Source organism: Carcharhinus amblyrhynchos, chromosome 2, assembly GCF_965287045.1.
Source record: "Carcharhinus amblyrhynchos chromosome 2, sCarAmb.v2.hapA, whole genome shotgun sequence".
In the NCBI taxonomy this organism is placed as follows: domain Eukaryota; kingdom Metazoa; phylum Chordata; class Chondrichthyes; order Carcharhiniformes; family Carcharhinidae; genus Carcharhinus; species Carcharhinus amblyrhynchos.
Window position 1 is genome coordinate 49,322,725 of NC_137325.1, and position 21,671 is coordinate 49,344,395.

Consider the following 21,671-nt stretch of genomic DNA (forward strand, 5'->3'; position numbering starts at 1 on the left):
TATTATCATTTTGGTGGGTTTAGTTAGGCAGATGCAGATATTGGGTTTTCAGCTGGTGACTTGGCGTCACAACTGTGCAAGAACTGCCAGTGGTGCAGTTGTAACTGTGGAGACATAATTTTGGAAGGCACTTCTCCAAGTTTTGCTCAGTTAGATATGATGATGTATCCTGGAGGCTCCATAGTGAAAAGAATAATCATTAAAGGAAAACAGAAATTCTGTGGCACACATGTCTTTCATCAACACTGTCCATGATTGCAGAGATAGGGGGTGGATTGATCTGACAGCACATTGCAAGGACATCTTCTTCCATGGATAGAATGTCCAACTTCACAGGACGTAAGTCACCAAAACAAAATGAGTTCATAAAGGTCTTGAGCACAGATAATCAGACTCTCAATGTCAGTACATCTGGTAAAATAAAAGAAGATGTTTGCGGGATTAAAATGTCAATATTCACGGGGAAGGTGCCGGATGATTGGAGGGTGGCTCATGTTGTTGCGTTGTTTAAAAAAGGTTCCAAAAGGATTCAGGGAAATTACAGGCCAGTAAGTTTGACATCGGTGGTTGGCAAGTTATTGGAAGGTGTAATAAGGGATAGGATCTACAAATATTTGGATAGACAGGGACTTATTAGGGAGAGTCAACATGGCTTTGTGCATAGTAGGTCATGCTTGACCAATCTATTAGAGTTTTTCAAGGAGGTCACCAGGAAAGTGGATGAAGGGAAGGCGGTGGATGTTGTCTACCTGGATTTCAGCAAGGCCTTTGACAAAGTCCCTCATGGGATGTTAGTTAGGAAGGTTCAGTTGCTAGGTATAGATGGGGATGTTGTAAATTGGATTAGACACTGGCTCAATGGAAGAAGCCAGAGAGTCGTTGTGGAGGATTGCTTCTCTGAGTGGAGGCCTGTAACTAGTGGAGTGCCTGAGGGATCGGTGTTGGGTCCGTTGTTGTTTGTCATCTATATCAATGATCTGGATGATAATGTGGTAAATTGGATCAGCAAATTTGCTGATGATACAAAGATTGGAGGTGCAATGGACAGTGAGGAAGGTTTTCAAAGCTTGCAGAGAGACTTGGACCATCTAGAAGAATGGGCAGAAAAATGGCAAATGGAATTTAACACAGACAACTGTGAGGTATTGCACTTTGAAAGGACAAACCAAAGTAGGAAGTACAGGCTAAATGGTAAGACTCTGAAGAGTGCAGTTGAACAAAGGGATCTGGAAATACAGGTACAGAATTCCCTAAAAGTGATGTCACAGGTGGATAGGGTCGTAAATAGTGCTTTTGGTACATTGGCCTTTATAAATCGGAGTATCGAGTATAAAAGATGGAGTATTATGGTAAGGTTATATAAGGCATTGGTGAGGCCGAATTTAGAGTATTGTGTACAGTTTTGGTCACATAGTTACAGGACAAATGTAAATAAGGTTGAAAGAATGCAGAGAAGGTTCACGAGGATGTTGCCGGGACTTGAGAAGCTGAGTTACAGAGAGAGATTGAATAGGTTAGGACTTTATTCCCTAGAGCATAGAAGAATGAGGGGAGATTTGATCGAGCTGTGTAAGATTTTGATGAGTATACATAGAGTGAATGCAAGCAGGCTTTTTTCCACTGAGGCTAGGGGAGAAAAAAAAACAGAGGTCACGGGTTAAGGGTGAAAGGAGAAAAGTTTAAAGGGAATATTAGTGGGGGGCTTCTTCACGCAGAGAGTGGTGGGAGTGTGGAATGAGCTGCCAGATAAAGTGGTAAATGCGGGGTCACTTTTAACATTTAAGAAAAACTTGGATGCGTTCATGGATGAGAGGGGTGTGGAAGGATATGGTTCAAGTGCAGGTCATGGGACTAGGCAAAAAATGGCTCAGCACAGACAAGAAGGGCCAAAAGGCCTGTTTCTGAGCTGTAATTTTCTATGGTTCTATGGATAAGTGTTATGTGGTGTGCTGTCAGCTGCTTGAATTTGCAGTATTGACATACTTTGCAGCATTTCATTGAGCTCTTTCATTTTTTTCAGTGAGGCAGCCCCACAGCAGCTGTCACCCTTCAAGGAGCATCCACCCATACTGCCACTTCTCATGGTCCTGCTCTCTTCCCGATATCAGCCCTCTTCCCACCACTATCCCAGCAGCATTGAGCCGTTCTCAGCACTCCCACCACTCCCTGCGTGAAGAAGCCTCCCTAATATTCCCTTTAAACTTTTCTCCTGTTAATTGACTGGCCAGCATGGAATCATGACCAGGATCAAATCACAGCTAAAAGTGCCTTTCGCAAGAGTTTCCGAGCCCACCAAGTGTGCATGTGATGAGAGTAAGATTCAGGCCCTGAAGTTTAGTTTGCACCTCATGTATTTGTGTCTGTAACGTGGCTTATCTAACCCATATTATAATCATGTGATCTCTCAGCTGGAGCAACATCCTATTGGTTGTGTCCACATAAAATAGACATTGAAAAGAAAAGCTGTTTGCTACAAACAAATCCTTATTAAAGGTTTTTGTTGCACTTCTTAGCTACTCACCGTTAGAAGTCTCACAACACCAGGTTAAAAGCCCAACAGGTTTATTTGCTATCAAGAGCTTTCGAAGAGCTACTCCCTCATCAGGTGCACTCACCTGATGAAGGAGCAGTGCTCGAAAGCTCGTGATATTAAAAAAACCTGTTGGACTTTAACCTGGTGTTGTGAGACTTCTTACTGTGCCCACCCAAGTCCAATGCTGACATCTCCACATCATGGCTACTCACTGTTGTAACTCAATTTTGGTTTTGAATAAAGGAAGTTGGGTGAAACCCTTGAAAGATTATTAAAGTGATAATTAAGGTTGCCAACTGTGATTAAATGTACTTCTGGAGATTTCATCTGCTATCTATTGTTGCAACGCAATGTCTTCCTGCACTGATTCAAAAGCAAATTAATTACCTCATTGAATGAAGCTTTGACTGTCAGCCAAACAGCCTTTGTTAAATGTGGAAAGAGAAATGTTCAACGAAAATGACAAAAAAAGCAATCTTTTAAGGCTTAGTGGTTTTTCTCCAGGTTGCGCACAGCAGTGTCCTAGTGATTGATCCCCAATTCCCAGAGACTGCGGGCCAATCCTGGGGGGGTTGGCAACCCTGACTGTAATACAACTGCTACCTGTGCTTGTTTTGATAATAAACTGATACAACTAATTTGCATGCATCAGGGAGCATCCCTGTTGCAAACTTCCTTATTTCCAGGTTCACATGGAAAGGGACCTTCATAGAAGACACAGTAGGCAGCTGCATTTGCAGTTGAGGAGTACTGTTCAAACGTCAGTTCACCATCGTTCACGTCTGTAGGAAAGATATTCAAGTTTGAACTAGTCCAAAATCAGCTGCCTGTGCAGCCTGTTGTTCCCAAAGGACTCTGTAAACAGACAATGCACGATCCTGTAGCAAGATATGAGATTGCGTGTCAGCACTGGATTTATTGTCATTAACCAATGAGGTACAATTTTCTCAGCTTTTATAGGTACACTTCTTTAAAGCAAGCATGGGGTATTTATTTTACATCTCTCAGCCTTCAGTGCACACCTGCATCAAGTAGGTCACATAAACAGATGTTGTAAACTATTTCAGGAATGTCTTTAAAAATGCTTGTTTACAATGTGTCCTGATAGAATGAGAGGCCAAACAAACATCAGCTCCGTGATAGCACGTTACTTGGTTATCTTGAACATTTTGGGAGCATTGGTTTAGTAGATTGTATTGTCAAAGTTGGTTGCTACAAATTTGAGTTCCGTGGATCAGTATGTTGGATTTTAAGGCGTTGGTTTGGGTGAAAAATTAAGCTATGCTCCCGACTGCTTCCAGCTTAGCCCACGATGGTCACATTGTTAAGAACAATAGCATGGCCACACTACATGCACACTACTTGTTAGAGGCATGCAGAGTAGGGAAAGCAGGAGATCAATCAATGTCTAATGCTAATTTGACAAACAGCCTGTGACTGGGGCCTCACCACACTAGTTAAAGCGCTCTCTCAAACTTGCACATATAAACATGACCTTCATCAGCACTATTTTAAGTGATGCCTCCGATTTGCAGGTTATTTATTTAGTCCCATCGACTGCAGAGGTGTGGAAGCATTGGGTTGTTAAGAAGAGCTTGGAAAAGCTAGTAAAATGTGCAAGGTGTCACTGGAAATTGGGAAGGTCTTGGGTGTTATTAAAATGTCTCTGCATTAAACACTTGCTTCCCATCATAGGTTTTTTGGTTGCATTCTCCCTCAGCTGCAATATCAGAGAGATATGGAGCAGGGCAGCAAAGAGGACAAGCTGTTTTCAGAGGGAAGAGAAGGTGGGTTCTTATCAGGAGGCCTTAATACCCAGGGTCTTCAAAGGTCACTTCTGCCATCTGCACCAAGGCCACACAGCAGTTGTGACTTACAGAGGAAGTGGCCAGTTCTTGTAAGCTGACTTTCAGCAGAGCAGGATGAAGACAGCACTGCCAGTAACCATCCAGGCAATCATGATCCTAAATATTTTTGCCAGTGGATTCTTCCAAGCTAGAACAGATGACATAAAATCGTCTTGCAGCTGATGAGAAACATTGTTGCATTCGGGAGTCCTCAAGGCACTCTGTTGTTCTGGAAAGGAATTCATTTTCTTCAGGATGATTGCACAGATGCCAATGGCAGGACACAGGGTATCCTTCTGGGATAGAATGCCATTGGCTGTGTGTGTGGGAATTTGCAGGTGCCACATCTGAATGGTGAGCTGGATGACAGCTGCAAAAGGAAAAGTGCATCCAACGTTGCCATGTGACCATGCCCAGCATATCAGGTTAGTGAATGCCTGCTATCCTGTGATGATGCATTTCTTCCTGTACCAATCATTGTGCCAACAAGCTTTCGGCAACCAAAATGAACCAGAGGGCAGCTGTTCTGTGACAAGGGCTATACACTACATCTGCAGGATGACCCCACAGCCCCATCATATGTAGCCACCACTCAATCAATGAGAACCATGTCACAATAAGGAATGTTATTGAGCAAACCACTGGGGTGTTCAAACAATGATTTTACTTCCTGTACAAGTGGAGGGAGAATCTATTTTACAGCAGCAAGTGGCTGAATTCATGGCAGTCCATTGTATCAACCCTGACAACATCCTGCCTGAAGTATTGAAAATTTGCACTCCAGAACTAGATGCTTCAGAACTACCCAAGCTATTCCTATACAACTGTAACATTAACACCTACCCAAAAATGCAGAGAGTTACCCAGATATGTCTTTTCCTCATAAAGCAGGACAAATTCTGTCTAGCCAATTACCACATCATCACTCTACTTTCAGTCATTAGAAAGTGATAGTTCTGTCAACACCTTCTATCAAGTGTACTTACACAGCAATAAACTGCTCATCAAGGCAGGGTTTAAGTTCTGCTAGGGCAACTTGGCTCCTTGATCTCATTATAGCAATAGTCCAAATATGGATGAAAGAGCTGAGATCAAGAGGGGAGGCAACATTTGACCAACTGTGACATCAAGGAGACCTAGCAAAATTGAATTCAATAGGAATTGGTCAGTGGTAGATGTCATAGAATCATAGAACCTTACAGTGCAGAAGGAGGCCATTCAGCCTATCAAGTCTGTAACAACCGCAATCCCACCCAGGCCCTAACCCCATAACCTCATGCATTTTACCCTAGCTAGTCCCACGGTGGGCAGTTTTGTATGGCCAATCCACCTAGCCAGCACAAAGGGGGATGGTTGTGGTCATTGGCAGTCAATCATCTCAGCCCAGGTCTTTGCTGCAGCAGTTCCTCAGGGTAATGACCTAGGCCCAACTATATTTAGCTGATCCACCAATGACTTTCTCTCCATCATGGGGATTTCCATTGAAGATTGCACATCCACCCATGACTCCTTAAGACCTGGACAACATTTGTACTTGGACTGTTAAGTAGCCAATGGCAAGCGTTCACAACACACCATATAAGACAATGACCATGTCCTACAAGAAAGAATGTAACCATCTCCCCTAACATTCAACAGCCTTACTATTACTGAATCCTCTACTATCGACATCCTGGGGGTTATTGTTATGGGAAATTAACTGGCACAACCATATAAATACTGTGGCTACAAAGTTTAAGTTTTTAAAGTTTGTTTATTAATGTCACCTGTCGGGTACATTGGCTAATGCACCTAACCAGCACATCTTTCGGACTGTGAGAGGAAACCAGATAACCCAGAGGAAATCCACGCAGACACAAGGAGAACATGCAGATTCTGCACAGGCAGTGACCCAAGCCAGGAATCAAACCTCGGTCCCTGGCACTATGAGGCAACAGTGTGTGACAAGAACAGGTCAAAGGCTGGGAATTCTGCAATAAGTAACTTACCTCCTGTCTTCTCAAAGCATTTTCACCATCTACAGATGTGTGAGGGAATATTTTCCACTTGCTCGGATGAGTGCAGCTCCAACAACATTCAAGACACCATGAAGGACAAAGCAGCCTGTTTAATTGGCACCCTTAAACATTCACTCCTTCTTCACCAATACACAATGGCGACAGTATGCACTATCTGCACACTGCACTGCAGGAACTCACGAAGGCTCTTTCAATAGCACCTTCCATAGAATCAGCACAGAAACAAGCCTTTTGGCCCTTCTTGGCTGTGTCGAACCATTTTTCTGCCTAGTCCCATTGACCTGCACCTGGACCATATCCCTCCACACCCCTCTCATCCATGTACCTGTCCAAGATTTTCTTAAATATTAAAAGTGAGCCCACATTTACCACTTCATCAGGAAGCTCATTCCACATTCCCACCACTCTCTGTGTGCAGGACCCCCCTCCTAATATTCCCTTTAAACTTTTCCCCCTTCATCCTTAAATCATGTCCTCTAGTTTATTTCTCCACTAGCCTCAATGGAAAAAGCCTGCTTGCATTCACTCTATCTATACCCATTATAATTTTATACACCTCTATCAAATCTCCTCTCATTCTTCTACTCTCCAGGGAATAAAGTCCTAACCTATTCAACCTTTCTCTGTAACTCAGTTTCTCAAGTCCCGGCAAATCCTTGTAAACCTTCTCTGCACTCTTTCAACCTTATTAATATCCTTCCTGTAATTAGGTGACCAAAACTGCACACAATACTCTAAATTAGGCCTCACCAATGTCTCGTACAACCTCACCATAACATTCCAACTCTCATACTCAATACTTTGATTTATAAAAGCCAATGTTCCAAAAGCACTCTTTATGACCCTATCTACCTGTGACGCCACTTTTAGGGAATTATGTATCTGTATTCCCAGATCCCTCTGTTCTACGACACTCTTCAGTGTCCTACCTTGTATGTTCTACCTTGGTTTGTCCTTCCAAAATGCAACACCTCACATTTGTCTGCATTAAACTCCATCTGCCATTTTTCAGCCCATTTTTCTAGCTGGTCCAAATCCCTCTGCAAGCTTTGAAAATCTTCCTCACTGTCCACTACACCTCCAATCTTTGTATCATCAGCGAATTTGCTGATCCAATTTACCACATTATCATCCAGATCATTGATATAGATGACAAACAACAATGGACCCAGCACTGATCCCTATGGCACACCACTAGTCACAGGCCTCCACTCATGAGAACACATGAGGATGGCCTCAACTGGGATCTTGGGTTCATGTCACACTATCTGTAACCCCCATGACTTGCCTGAACTTGCAACATCTCACTTACTGTCCTGTCTGGAGACAATACATATCTCTTTAACCTATGCTTAATGCTATCTCCGCTCACATTGTCTGCACCTTTAAGACGTGAATAGTAGATTAGCTGTAAAGACTCATATTCTAATTAGCATTCTGTAAACTGTGTGTACCTTTATATGCCTGTTTCTGATCAGAACTTTCCACTCATCTGACGAAGGAATAGCATTCCAAAAGCTTGTGGGTTTACTATCAAATAAACTTGTTGGACTTTAACCTGGTGTTGTGAGACTTCTTACTGTGTTTACCCCAATCCAACACCAGCATCTCCACATCATTTCTTCCACTGAGCCGATGTCTAATCCAATTTACTGCCTCTCCATGTATACCTAGCGACTGAACCTTCCTAACTAACCTTCCATACAGGACCTTGTCAAAGGCCTTACTGAAGTCCATGTAGACAATATCCACTGCCTTCCCTTCACCCACTTTCCTGGTAACCTCCTCTAATAGATTGGTTAAACATGACCCACCACGCACAAAGCCATGTTAACTCTCCCTAATAAGTCCCTGTCCATCCAAGTATTTGTAGATCCTATCTCTTAGTACTCCTTCCAATAATTTACTGACTATTGATGTCAAACTTAACAGCCTGTAATTTCCCGGATTACTTTTTGAGCCTTTTTTAAACAACGGAACAACATGAGCTATCCTCCAATCATCCGGCACCTCACCCGTGGATACCAACATTTTAAATATATCTGCCAGGGCTCCTGCAATTTCAACACTAGTCTTCTTCAAGGTCCGAGGGAATACCCTGTCCAGTCCTAGGGATTTATCTACTCTGATTTGCGCTCCTCTTTAATTTGTATAGGTTCCATGACCTCCCTACTTGTTTGCCTTATTTCCATAGACTCTATGCCAGTTTCCTTAGTAAATACGGATGCAAAAAATCCATTTAATATCTCCCCCATTTCTTCTGGTTTCAGACAAAGCCGACCACTCTGATCTTCAAGAGGACCAATTTTATCCCTTACTATCCTTTTGCTCTTAATAAACCTGTAGAAGCTCTTAGGATTATCCTTCACCTTGACTGCCAAAGCAATCTCATGTCTTTTTTTTAGTTTCTCCCCCCCCCGATTTCCTCCTTAAGGAGTTTCTTGCAGTTTTTATACTCCTCAAGCATCTTATTTGTTCCTTGTTGCCTATATATGTCATATGTCTCTCTTCTTATCAGAGTCGCAATATCCTTTGAGAACCAAGGTTCCTTATTCTTATTCTCTTTGCTTTTAATCCTGACAGGAACATGCAAACTCTGCACTCTCAAAATTATTCCTTTGAAGGCCTCCCACTTACCAATCACATCCTTGCCAGAGAACAGCCTGTCTCAATCCACACTTTTTAGATCCTTTCTCATTTCTTCAAGTTTGGCCTTTTTCCAGTTTAGAACCTCAACCTGAGGACCAGATCTATATTTATCCATGATCAAGTTTCTACTATATACCATGATCTTTTTCTACTATATAGAAGAGTAAGGGCAGCAGGTATATGGAAACAGCACCATCTGCAAGTGCTCCTCCAAGCTACGCAGTATCTTAACCTGGAACTATATCACCATTCCTTCACTGTCACTGGGTCAAAATCCTGGAACTCCTTTCCTAACATCATTGAAGGTTACCTACAACAGATAGGCTAAGTTTGTTCAAGCAATGTCACCTTCTCAAGGGAAATTACGGATGGGCAATAAATGCTGACTTGCCAGCAATATTCACATATCATGAAAGACCAAAAAAAACTCCACAACTTCGCCATCATGAGGGCCATACAAGAGTTTCAGCAAGTCCTCAGAATGAAGAGAGAAATGAAGAGGAGGAGGAAGAAGTGAGGAAACAACTGGCACGTTCATGTTTTGGATGAGTTGTCCATGAGAATCCCATCAGACTCCAATTCTCTGAATCAAATCACAGATCTCCATTGTTCAACAATTCCCCACCTTACCATTCTTTTGTGATGGACCATCACAGCATCCTCAAGGCTAGAATCCTGAAATGAAAGACACCAAATTCATCCAACAATGCATCCAGCATTCCATATAATAGTCAAATAATCTTGTGCAATTCCTTTGTGCCTATATTTTGGGCATCTTTGCCTGGTCTAACGCTCCTATGCACTGGGCTGGTGGCAAAAGGCTGCTGACATTCAGTGAGGGAGACTGCAATGAGCCTCAGAAGATAACCATGAGCAGCTCTGAACCTCGAAGAGCTAGCATCAAACTGCACCACTTGGGCATAGATCGCTGAAACCACAGGAATCAATGTACAGTTCAGCCATTTTGACCTCTACCATGTATCCTTTTAACGAGAACTTTGCTATCTGAGAGAGGTAGATCATTATTTGGCCTGCACTCTCCAATTGACCAGTAAACCTGGAAATGGAATGCAAATTCTGTGCCTGAATTAAAAGCAATAGCAAAGGCCATTGACAGAACAAACAGGTTTATGGCTTATTATTGTACTCCCAGCTGTGTGCAGATCTATTTACATCAGGTAGCAGTTCTTGAGTATCTAAAAGCATAAATACACGAATGAAGGTTGAGGGCGAGGGAAGGTGGAGGCGGGAGTCAGGAGGCTATGTGGTCACACTTTCTGCAGCTCGTACATCATCACCAGAGATTTTTGCTGTCCCAGTTGCCAAGTTCACGCAAAGGGCATGAACCTGATTTCAACATATTTATGTATACCTCCATATTATTAAAGACCTCATCGCCATATACTCAGCCCAAGGCACATTTTCAAACCTTGCCAACATGATGTCACATCAGCATGGGGCAGATGTGAACCCAATCTGGGGATCCCCCTCCTGAGGGCATAAAGGTGAGCATAGCCCCTGGAGGAGAGGGACATGGACAGGCAATGGCCTGGCAATGCCCCAGCACTGGCCCTTGGCACAGGTTGGCACCATGCCTGATAGTGCCAACCTGTGGGTGGGGCAGTGCTAGGGTAGATCCCAGTAGGAGCTTCATGGGAAGGGGGATTCATTTATTTATGTGGTGGGGGGCAGCAGACATGGGGATGCCGGCGATGGCTGTTTGGTTTGGGGGGAAGGAATCTGATGTTTCGGGGGAAGGAGGTGCTGGCATTGACTGACTGGGTGGAGGTGGAGCTCTGATCACCAGGGCTGAATGCTGGCTCAGATCTGGAGGGGGGCAAGTGGGGTGGGGGGAGCCCCTAAGTTCTCTGTAAGGGGGTATGGGGGAAATTACTTTTTGGTTTGATCGAAACATCTTTTACATATGGCGCCCTGATCTCAGTGAAGCCAGGCTTGTTACTCTGGAGTGAACCATGCTGTTTTTCTTGCCAGAACCAACATTCTGCCATTTTTTGGTCAGATTCCTCCAAAGGTAACTATGAGAATATGAAGGCAGAGCTGACTAAGGTGAACTGGGAAACTAGGCTAAAAGATAGCACAGTAGAGTTGCAATGAAACGTTTAAGGAGATATTTAATAATGCTCAGATTTATCCCAGTGAAAAAGAAGGCCCTTTGAAAAGAATGCATCACCTGTGGCTAAATGAAGAAATTACGGCTAGTATTAAATTGAAAGAAACATAGTGAAATCTGCAGGAGGGTTAGAGAATTGGACAGCTTTTAGGAACCAGCAAGGAATGACCAGAAAGATAATAAAGATGCAGAAAGCAGAGTATGAGAGAAACCTAGTAATATAAAAACAGATAGTAAAAGTTTCTAAAAATAGTTGTATCGGAAAGGAGCAACTAAAGCTAATGTTTGTTCTCTAAAGAGTGAATCTAGAGAATTGATAATGGAAAACAAAGAAATGGAGGCATTGTACAGGTATTTTGTATGTATTTTCCCAATAGAGGACTTAGAGAACTTCTCAAAGATTCTTGAAAATGAAGAGGTGATAGGGAGGGATGAACTTCATACTATCACCATCACTGGGATGTATCCTGGTCGGAAGTACACAATTCAATGTCACCAAAGGAAAGAATCATTTTATAAGGAATGCTCATGCATATATATATAACACACAAACACATACGTGCACACATAAGCACAAACGTACACAAATACAGACACATGCTTACAGACACACAATTACATGCAAAAACACATACAAAAACACATACAGACCATGCATACACCTCCCCTACTCTATATATCCACAGAAACACACATGCACATGGATACACAGTTTTTTGAGGAAATTAAGATTTGATTGCAAAAGAATTCTATGTTTAGAGACTGTTTTTGTAATAGTGTTGAAAAATGATTTTGTAGAGGAAAGTAATAGAATCCATAGGGAGTTTTACACATAAACAATTACAATTGGGAATGTAACTAAATATATATTTGGACATGGTGTTATGAAGATGCAGCAGTGACTTTTGAGGCTTTAAGTGGAATTTATAAGAAGGTTCCATCTGGCAGAGCCCTTCATTCAGCTTGAATTGGCCGATTCTCTTCAGCTTCCTATTTATGATCTCCTTGAGTAGCTGATTGTCCATCATGTCTTGTTGCATAGCAAAATTGAGCATATGGCATAAAGTGACGATTTAGCATTGTGCTGAAACAATGCCTCATATTTATCAGTGCAGCCAAAGTGCTTTTTTTAGGATGACTTTAGTGTGTTATAATATTTCTGAGTACAATTAATTTTACAGTGTTCTAATGATGTATACAACTCCGCAATAGTTTGAGAGATGTCATGACTCACAGCTCCAGAGGTAACCTTGGTGATTAAGTATGCAACTGTGAATCCTAGTTGGAATTTTACTACAATTGAGAGGTAGATTTATGGGCATGGAGTCCATCACTCTGCTTTGGCAGTGATGGCATGCCTAGCACCTATCTGTCCCCACTGCAATCTTGCCAAAAATGGGGAGAGCCTCATGGATCAATTGAAACACTTAAGTGGCCAATTAATTTGCCACCCAGGGACCTCAGTCCACCACTGGAATTTAACCCACAGTGGGGGAGGCCTAAGCCAAGTACCTGTCAGATGAAACTGGTGGACAGGCAAAGGTGGGGACCCTCCTTTTCAGGTCCACTGTGCCCATTGGAAGAGCCCCCCCCCTTGTAATTCTCCACCCTGGATTTTCCCTCCTCCACCCCACCATGATGATTCCAGTCCCCTCCACCCTCCACTTCACTGGGACCTGCCAACCTGGCCCAGTCAAGAACCTGGATTTAGCTTTAAATTTGGCTCCATTGCTGTACATCTCTTTCTTGGACTGCCTGCAGTTCCAGCACTGGCCACTGGTCCCAATGGTGCTGCTGGGACAAGAGTAGCTACTTGATTGGCTGGCAGCACTCAGAGGTGGGACTCTCTCCCTGAAGTGGGTGGATGATAATTAATTAGCTGCAGGGTGAGCTAGCCATGCAAAAGGAGAGCTCGATCATCAATAACTTTTGTGTCGCCAGATGGGGAATCCATCCAGCCATAAAGTCAGCCCCTTAAGCCCGAATCAAGTGAGTTACCTCAAGATAAATGCCTTGCAAGTGCTGCTTAAAAGTCATGGAAAGACTTAGTTATTCCGTGCTAATTGTTGCAAAGAATTAAGTTTGCATATTCTCAGACAGTCAGCCATTGTGGTTTGTGAAGATAATGGAATGTGGGCATGGATTTGTAAAACCAGCTTGCTATTAATTTTAGGGATACTATCAGCTGGAAAAAAAACTGCCTTCTTGCTCCTGTTGGCTTTCCATGGGGAATAAGATTAAATGATTTGCTCTTATAAACAACACATTGGTCACCTGCTTTACACACCTGTGTGCTGCTGACGGATGTCTCCTGTGATAGTCTGAGATGCAAACATTTAGGGCTATGTTGACCTTCGTAGTCATTGACAGTGCCCTGTGTATAGCAAAGTCTGGTTGATGCACAACTCAAACACATAACATGCAAAGAAATCTAGATAATGCGGCTCATCAATAAATGCAAGCTGGTGGAGGAACAACATGTTGGTTTCTCTCTCGTATAGTTCCTTTTATTTCAAATAACATAAATACAATTAGATTCCCATCAGTCTGGGATTCTAGGAAGTCCATACTTACAGTTTGACTTGTACCCACCATTATGTTTCTGACAAAATATTGGACACAAAATGTGACCTAACAAAGATCTGTACCAATAAAACAACTCCTGCCATTAATAAAAGATGTGGAGATGCCGGCATTGGACTGAGTTGGGCACAGCAAGAAGTCTCACAACTCCAGGTTAAAGTCCGACAGGCTTATTTGGTATCACAAGCTTTCGGAAGGCTGCTCTTTCATCAGGTGAGTGGACTGAGGAAGGAGCAGCACTTCGAAAGCTCATGATACCAAATAAACCTGGTATTGTGAGACTATTAATAAGTGACACCAGGTTTAAGAGCTGTTGATTTAAAAAAAATGTCAGCACAACTTTTTACTCTTAAGGGAAAACATAGCAATCCATTTGATGTGGGTTTAATGAGAGCACTTACAATTCCCACCATGAAACATGGAATTTTATATATGCATTATAATGTATTAAATTGACTTCTAAAATTTTAGGCAGGAGCTTCCTACCCAACAAGAAGTAGTCACGATATGTATTTTGGACAGAGGTGCTGGACTTTGGTAAATGTGATATCTGCCTTACTTCAAACCATCCTTCTCCACTTTCAGTAAACAATACCATCAGAAAATTTGTGCTTATGTCTCCCGCACAAAGTATTTCCCGAAAACTTGATAGTGTTTTCTTTCTATGGCACAAAATCTGTATTACGGAAAGGATCTAGAAGTACTGGTGAGGATGCCACTGAAAACTTATAGAGACAAAACCAGCAATATTGTGGTATTCATGTCAGGAAGCAATGAACAGGCTGGCCTGTTTTCTGTTGGGGGGGATGGGTGCAGGGGAGAAAGAAAACAGGGAGAGGGGTGATGTAATCAGGGTCAGCACTGTAGCACAGTGGTTAGCACTGCTGCCTCACAGTATCAGGGACCCGGGTTGAATTCCGGTTTGGGTGACTGTATGGAGTTTGTGATTTCCTCCCACAGTCCAAAGATGTGCAAGTTAGTTGGGTTGGCCATGCTAAATTACTCCATAGTGTCCAAAAATGGGTAGATTAGGTGGGTTATCCATGGTAAATGTGTAGGGTTATGGGGATAGGCTGAGGAGGCGGGGTTGTGTAGGATGCTCTTTCAGACAGTTGGTCAGACTTGATGGGCTAAATGGCCTCTTTCTGCACTGTAGGGTCTATGGTTTTGAAAGATTGGATACTGTTGTAGAAGGCTCTGACGCATACAGGGAATGAATACCATAGCATCCACACAGTGATATAAGATGGCTGAGATCTAGGGTCAGTGTGGCGTTGCACAGGGATGTGCAAAGACCTAGAGATGGCAATAACTTCTTTCCTGTACCCTTCACTATGTCTATGAATATAATTACAAGTAGTTAATGAAGACTTGCTGCTAACATAACAGAAAACTATGAAGATCTCTTTAACAGACACATTCTGTAACTAATACCATCCCAACCGATACAATGGGAATGTTTCGACCTATGGGGAAGAGCATGACTGAAGGTCACCAATTTACAAAATGCAATAGGGAATTCGGAGGAACCTCTTTACCCAAAGAGTTGTGTGAGTATGGAATTGGCACCATAGGGAGTAATTGAAGCATATAATGAGCAGAACTTTCCAATCTCATTCACCCTTCCTCCGTTGCTAGTGAGAATGGAGAATTTGGCACTCAGCTAAAATCCAGTTATTGCAGCAGGACTGGAGAATCCCAGCTACAGGTGAGCTCAGAGGTTTCTAGCGGATATGTTTATGTTTAAGGGGAGAAAAGTCAAGCTTAAGAGGGCAAAAGGAATAATTGGTTACAAATTTAGATGGGGAAAGAAGGAGGAGACTCAAGTGGAGTATAAAACCTGGCATGAATTAACTGGGCTGAAAGGCCTGTTTCTGTGCCATATATCCTATGCAATCCTATTTAAACCTATGTTCAAGCAATGGTGAACAGAGGAAAAAAATCACGGAGCGTTCTGTATCTGTTTCCAATCAGGGTCCAATTGTTAGTCTTCATAAGCAGACAAATGAAGTCATTTTTCCCATCTATTAAGCACTGCTGTCTAGATTTGACTGGATTACTTTCTGGGGGTAATTGTATAACTTCATATGGCTGGCAGGAAACATTGCTTGCTGACTGGACAATCCAGAAATTCAAGCATACTTTACTCTTGACTTTTTCACGACAGTACATCTTTTTTATTGGAAGGCAGCCATATTTATTGAAGCAGAAAGAAAAGAGTTAAAAAAAAACTCTTGTGTACTTTTTGGTCCTGCATATTGAATCAGCAGTCCTGGATTACTGTACTTAAGAGCATTAGAATAATAATTAATTTTACATTGGATGATAGTATTATGAGCTGAAATAAAATGTCCCTAGTACTTCTGCATGGGAAATTAATAGTTTGGTCTGTGAGATTTCTGGGTGCCTGGTCATGGCTGTAAAATCATAAATGCTAATTTGCTAGGCAACATTTCTTTAATAGCACTGAATGAATTGGACTTCACAATCCTTCGCCTTTCTAACTGATTTTCAAAATACAATATAGATAAACTAAGAGAGACATAGAGGGCCGACATGGCAAGCTCACAAACTGTAAGTAGTTCAGAAAAGTGGGGATTTTTTGTTTCTAGTTTTGGGGGGTTGGAATGGCAGAGGGGGCAGAGAATTGAGCAGGAGTCCCATTTCTACGTTAGCTGGATTTCCCTGCTCTATTGTCCCTGTTCCCTGCAATGACACAATGGGAATCCTGAATAATTTATATTTATTTAACTATAAGTATCAGGACTTTACACCTGATAGTCCCACCTAAGTTAAATTGTCTATTCACATTAATGTGAGGGCATGCCAAGCTGAACCACGACAGGTTCCCCCAAGCCATGCACCCAGTGATCAGAACCTGCCGAAGGAGCACAGATAAGTACACCCTCAAGTTGGGAAATGGTTATGCTTAGGCAATACGTTGGCACTGCCCCTAGGGGACAGTGCCAAGGACAGTGCTGGGGTTTGTTTACACGGGGGAGTTCCGGAGGCAGAGATTCTGTGATATTGGTGGCTCGGAGCGTTCCATCTTTATTTATTTTACATCGGTCGACATTTAAAGAGATCTCTCAAAGGCTGAAGTTGCTGGCACTCAACTGTCCAATGTGACGTGTGAACCTACTCCTTGGATTTTTTTTTGTCAAAGAATTTAAGAAGTGGTAGAAAAAGCCAGCAGCACAGCCAAAGCACTACCCTCCGCTTTTCCTGCCCAAGTTGACACTTTGATAAAAAAAGTCACTAAATTTGTTTCAAGAGAGACCAAGTCAGTCAGGCTGAGTGGACAAGTGGTTTCACAGCCTTGCTGCATTCCTCCACATCCAGGGAGCCATTGGTTGCACCCATGTGACCATCAAGGCACTAACTGGTCAGCCAGGAATATTTGTGAACAGGAAGGGCTTGTCTATGACTACAGGTCCCAAGTTCTGAAAGTTTATATTCAATACTCGGGCAGCTCCTATGATACATACCATTCTTCATCACTCATAGGTGCCCAGACTCTTCACTGCTTCAGCTTGTCTAGACAAGTGGTAGATCGGTGACAAGGATTACCCACTAAAAAGATAGCTGATGACCTCTTTCAGGCTGCCACGGACAGACGCAGAGGAAAGATACAATCTCTGTCATGTATCCACAAGAGTGGTGGTGCAAATGACTTGCTGAAGATAAGTTTCAGATGCCTCCGCTGATCCAGTGGCAACTAATCTCAGAGGAGTCATCTGAGAAATGGAGCGCCTGCTGGTCGCCTGAACCCCCCTCTCGTGGCTTCCTGCTGCTGCCATAGCTCTCCCAGGGTTTCTTTTATGGCCTGTGGAGGCCGCTTTTGAATCTGCCAAAAGGAGGGCTGCCATTGGACTTGCTCCACCAATTCAGCCACAATTCATGCTGGCTGCCACTTAAGTCCCAGCTGGCGTAATATCACAAGTTTCAATTGGATTCAGGTGGGAACAGGATTTGCAGCCACTTCCAGTTCTGCTAGCCAAGTTGCAGATTAAGGGTGAAATTCTACCCGAGGCTTAGATCAGGACTAGCTGTTTATTGCAACCAAAATCAGTCATAGTTTCATTGAAATACAATGAAAAGAAAGATGAAGATTGATATCTCATAAAGGCTAGAATAATAAACACTTCACAAGGGCCATTAGCTGTGAAAAATAGTCTAAAAATATGCCACTTTGTGTCACTACAGCTGCACTTATAACAACCATATAAGTCAAGAAAGAGATGTTGGAGAGTCAGAAAATTGAAACCTGTATAGACAGAAGCATTGTGTTCATGACATTTCTTTCATTGTATCATTGAGTTTGAGGTAAAAGCCAATGATTGGTTGACAAGGCTGAATGGTTTTTGAATAATAATAAATTTATAGGGAAGGGATTCCAACTGGCAATCCGGAGAAGAAACTTCAGGCAAGAGAGAATTCAGGAGATACCCAGAGGATGAGCCAAGGTCCATGGCAACAGATGCAGAGGCATGTGGTCTTGGCATCTATCCAAGGCACAAGGGAGGTAACGTAAGGCTCAATTGTACCCTGAAACTGCTGCTCAGCTACTGAGTATATACTAAGTTTTACATGTGCTTAAATAAAATGAAAGTTCTTACCAACATGGAGTCAGCTTTGATCCACTAAACAGCCACTCCAAGTGGACTCCAAAAAAAACATTTCTTTTACTGCTTCATGCAGCTAAAAATTGCTTTCCTGCCGATATGGTGCCAGGCAGCTTTGCCAACATGGCCTTTATGAATCCAAAGGTTGTGCCAGATGGACATGCATATCAAATTATGCATTCATTCTGACTTCATTTGAATAAATTCCTGAAGGCATGGTCTCATTTCTTAAGTATTGTTCCAGACAAGTTGGCAGGTAGTCACCACCCTTCAGCTTGATTGACTCAACTTGGGATGATGACTTATTAGAACTATTCTGCTCGCTTTCTTTTTTCCATTCTGTTTCTTCTCCAACTCATGTTCCCATTTACCAACTACAGTTGAACAGTAAGCGCTCTGTTATAGATTAAACTGATGTGCAGGGCAAATTTAATTTTAACAAAGTAAATAGTGAAATACTGTTTTTCTTGCAATTAACAACCTGCCAACAAAATCATGCGAATATGCAATTGAAAACATGGAGTTCAAAAATTGTGATTTTTGTTAACTAAGGAGAAAAAAAATTGGCTAAAACATTTTCAAGTTTTCTTTATGAAAGCAGAGCGTGGTGGACCAGGACATTTACCGGGACATCTATCTGTCAATTTGGGATTGAATTGGCCTTGCCTCAACCCCATGAGCAGTGTCACCAACATAAAGGGACAGGAGCTTGCACTATTCACAACACTCCCTGGAAATCTGCCCAGCAGGGGCAAGGAATATTGGAATAGCACTTTGCAATTCTGTTGGGTCTAGCCACTGGGGGACAAGATAGCTACCAGCTTTAAAACGCCTGTCAATTTTCAATTCCTTTTTTTTTATTCACTCATGGGGTACGGGTGGCCAGCATTTATTGCCCATCCCTAGTTGCCCAAGAGCAGTTGAGAGTGAACCATATTGCTGTGGCTCTGGAGTGAGTTGTAGGCCAGACCAGGTAAGGACTGCAGATTTCCTTCCCTAAAGGACATTAGTGAACCAAATGGGCTTTTCTAACAATCGATAATGGGTTTCATGGTCATCAGTAGATTCTTAATTCAAGATTTTTTTTATTATTGAATTCAAATTTCACCATCTGCCGTGGCAGGATTCAAAGTCACGTCCTCAGAACATTAGTTCAGTTTCTGGACTAATAGCGATAATACCACTGGGCTATCGCCTCCCCATAAGCAACAACTTATTATTCTAGGATTAATTACTGTTCAGAGAGCAACAATAACATCTCATGTCCACCAACTTATTTCAATAATGTCAGTATGTTACTTGACAAGTGCTAGTGGATGATATGGAACTGTCAGGACAGAAATGAGTTGGCTTTTATTGCATCCATTCCCTCGCATCAGAATATTTTATCTTTGAGAAAAAGGGTCAGAGACCTCTCTTTCATTCAAGGGAACTGGGCTTTGGTGAGGGGGCTAGCATTTATTGCCCATGTCTTATTGCCCCTGAGACATTGGTGGTCAGCTGCCTTCCTGAACCGCTGCAACCCAGATGGTGTCAGTACATCAACAGTGCTGTTAGGGAGGGAGCGCCAGGATTTTGACCCAGCTGCAAGGAAGGAACAGTGATATATTTCCAATTCATAATGTTGACCTGCTTAGAGGGGAACTTCCACATAGTGGTGTTCCTATGTGACTGTTGCCCTTGCCCTTCCAGATGGTAGTATTTGTGGTTTTGGAAAGTGCTGTTTAAACAGCCTTGGTGAATTCTTGCAGTGTATCATGTAGATTGTACACAGTGCATCAATTGTGGAGGGCTGAATGTGGAGTGCCAAGGAAGCATGCTGCTTTGTCCTGAATGGTGTCAAGTTCTTGAATGTTGTTGGAGCTGTGCTCATCAGAAATGGGGGCAGGACCTCTGAATCTGGGTTCTCAGTGCCATTTTAGAAAAACCATAGCATCTCCACAAGTGGTGTGCGGAAACTGATCCTGTGTAGGAAGAGATTCATGATCTAATTCGCTCTGGTAAGATGAGTTTCAGTGGGATTTTATGGGTTTTTTTACCTACAACATTTCCAAGTCAGGATGGTGAATGGCTTGGAGGGCAACTTGCAGATGGTGATGTTCCCATGTATCTGCTACCCTTGTCCTTCGAGATGGAAGTAGTTGTGCATTTGGAAGGTTCTGTCTAAGGATCTTTGGTGAATTGCTGCAGTGCATCTTGTAGATAGTGTGGACGGAGAAAGAACAGCTGCAACAATAATTTAACAACAATAGTGGCCATAATGGCTTTAAAGATTTTTATACTAAGTTGGCCAGTGGCTTGGAATTTGACACAGGACAGAAGTTGTCAGATTTTAACAGTTTGTCTTTGGTAGAGAGGAGTTCTGTACAGATCTTTGGAGCTAATGTTTCTTATCTGAGTGTTGGAATGTAAATAATATGCACGCAAGGGGCCTAGGTGTGATGAAGCCTGAGGTGACCAAATGCCACTTTCTGCCTACATTTGATTGGCCTAATCGAACAAGGCAGTTGGGGTTTCTGATCAATTCATTGGCTGTGAATCTTCCAGAAGCGAGTGGAAAATTTTGGGTAAAGAGACATGTGAGCCTTTGTTTGCCAGTGATAACTTAAAGAGACCAACCATCGCAAGAACAATTGTACCCTGAAGGATGCTTCAGGGAAGAAGAAGATAGATTCTACATTAAGGATATTTCTTTGCCAAAGTTCTCCTAAACTCGGTAGTATCTATTTCAGTTAAATAGTTAATGTTGATGTTTAGTTGAAGTTGATGTTTTGTTAAAGTTAATATGCAGTTTAAGAGTTAAAGTTCAATTGAAATTTGATGTTCAGTGAAGAGTTACTGAGTTTCAACTGTTTACATTTGAGTTGGTACTAGAAATGTTAAATAAAGAAATAATTGTATTACTGTTCTTATTTGTTTCATTAAACTGAAATGCTTGGAAAATGTTTAAATTAAAGCTGTATAAAAATAATACATACTGCTGCTACTAAGTGTCAGTGGTGTGGAGGGAGTGGATGTTGTGGATGTGGTGTCAATCAAGTGGACTGCTTTGTCCTGGATGGTATCAAGCTTCTTGAGTGTTGTTGGAGATGCATCCAACCAGGTAAGTGACGAGTATTCCATCACATTCCTGACTTGTGCCTTGTAGATAGTGGATAGGCTTTGGGAGTCAGGAGGTGAGTTGCTAGCTGCAGTAATCCTAGCCTCTGACCTGCTCTTGTAGCCACTGTGGTGAGTCCAGTTGAGTTTCTGGTCAATGGTAACCCAAAGAATGTTGACAGTGGG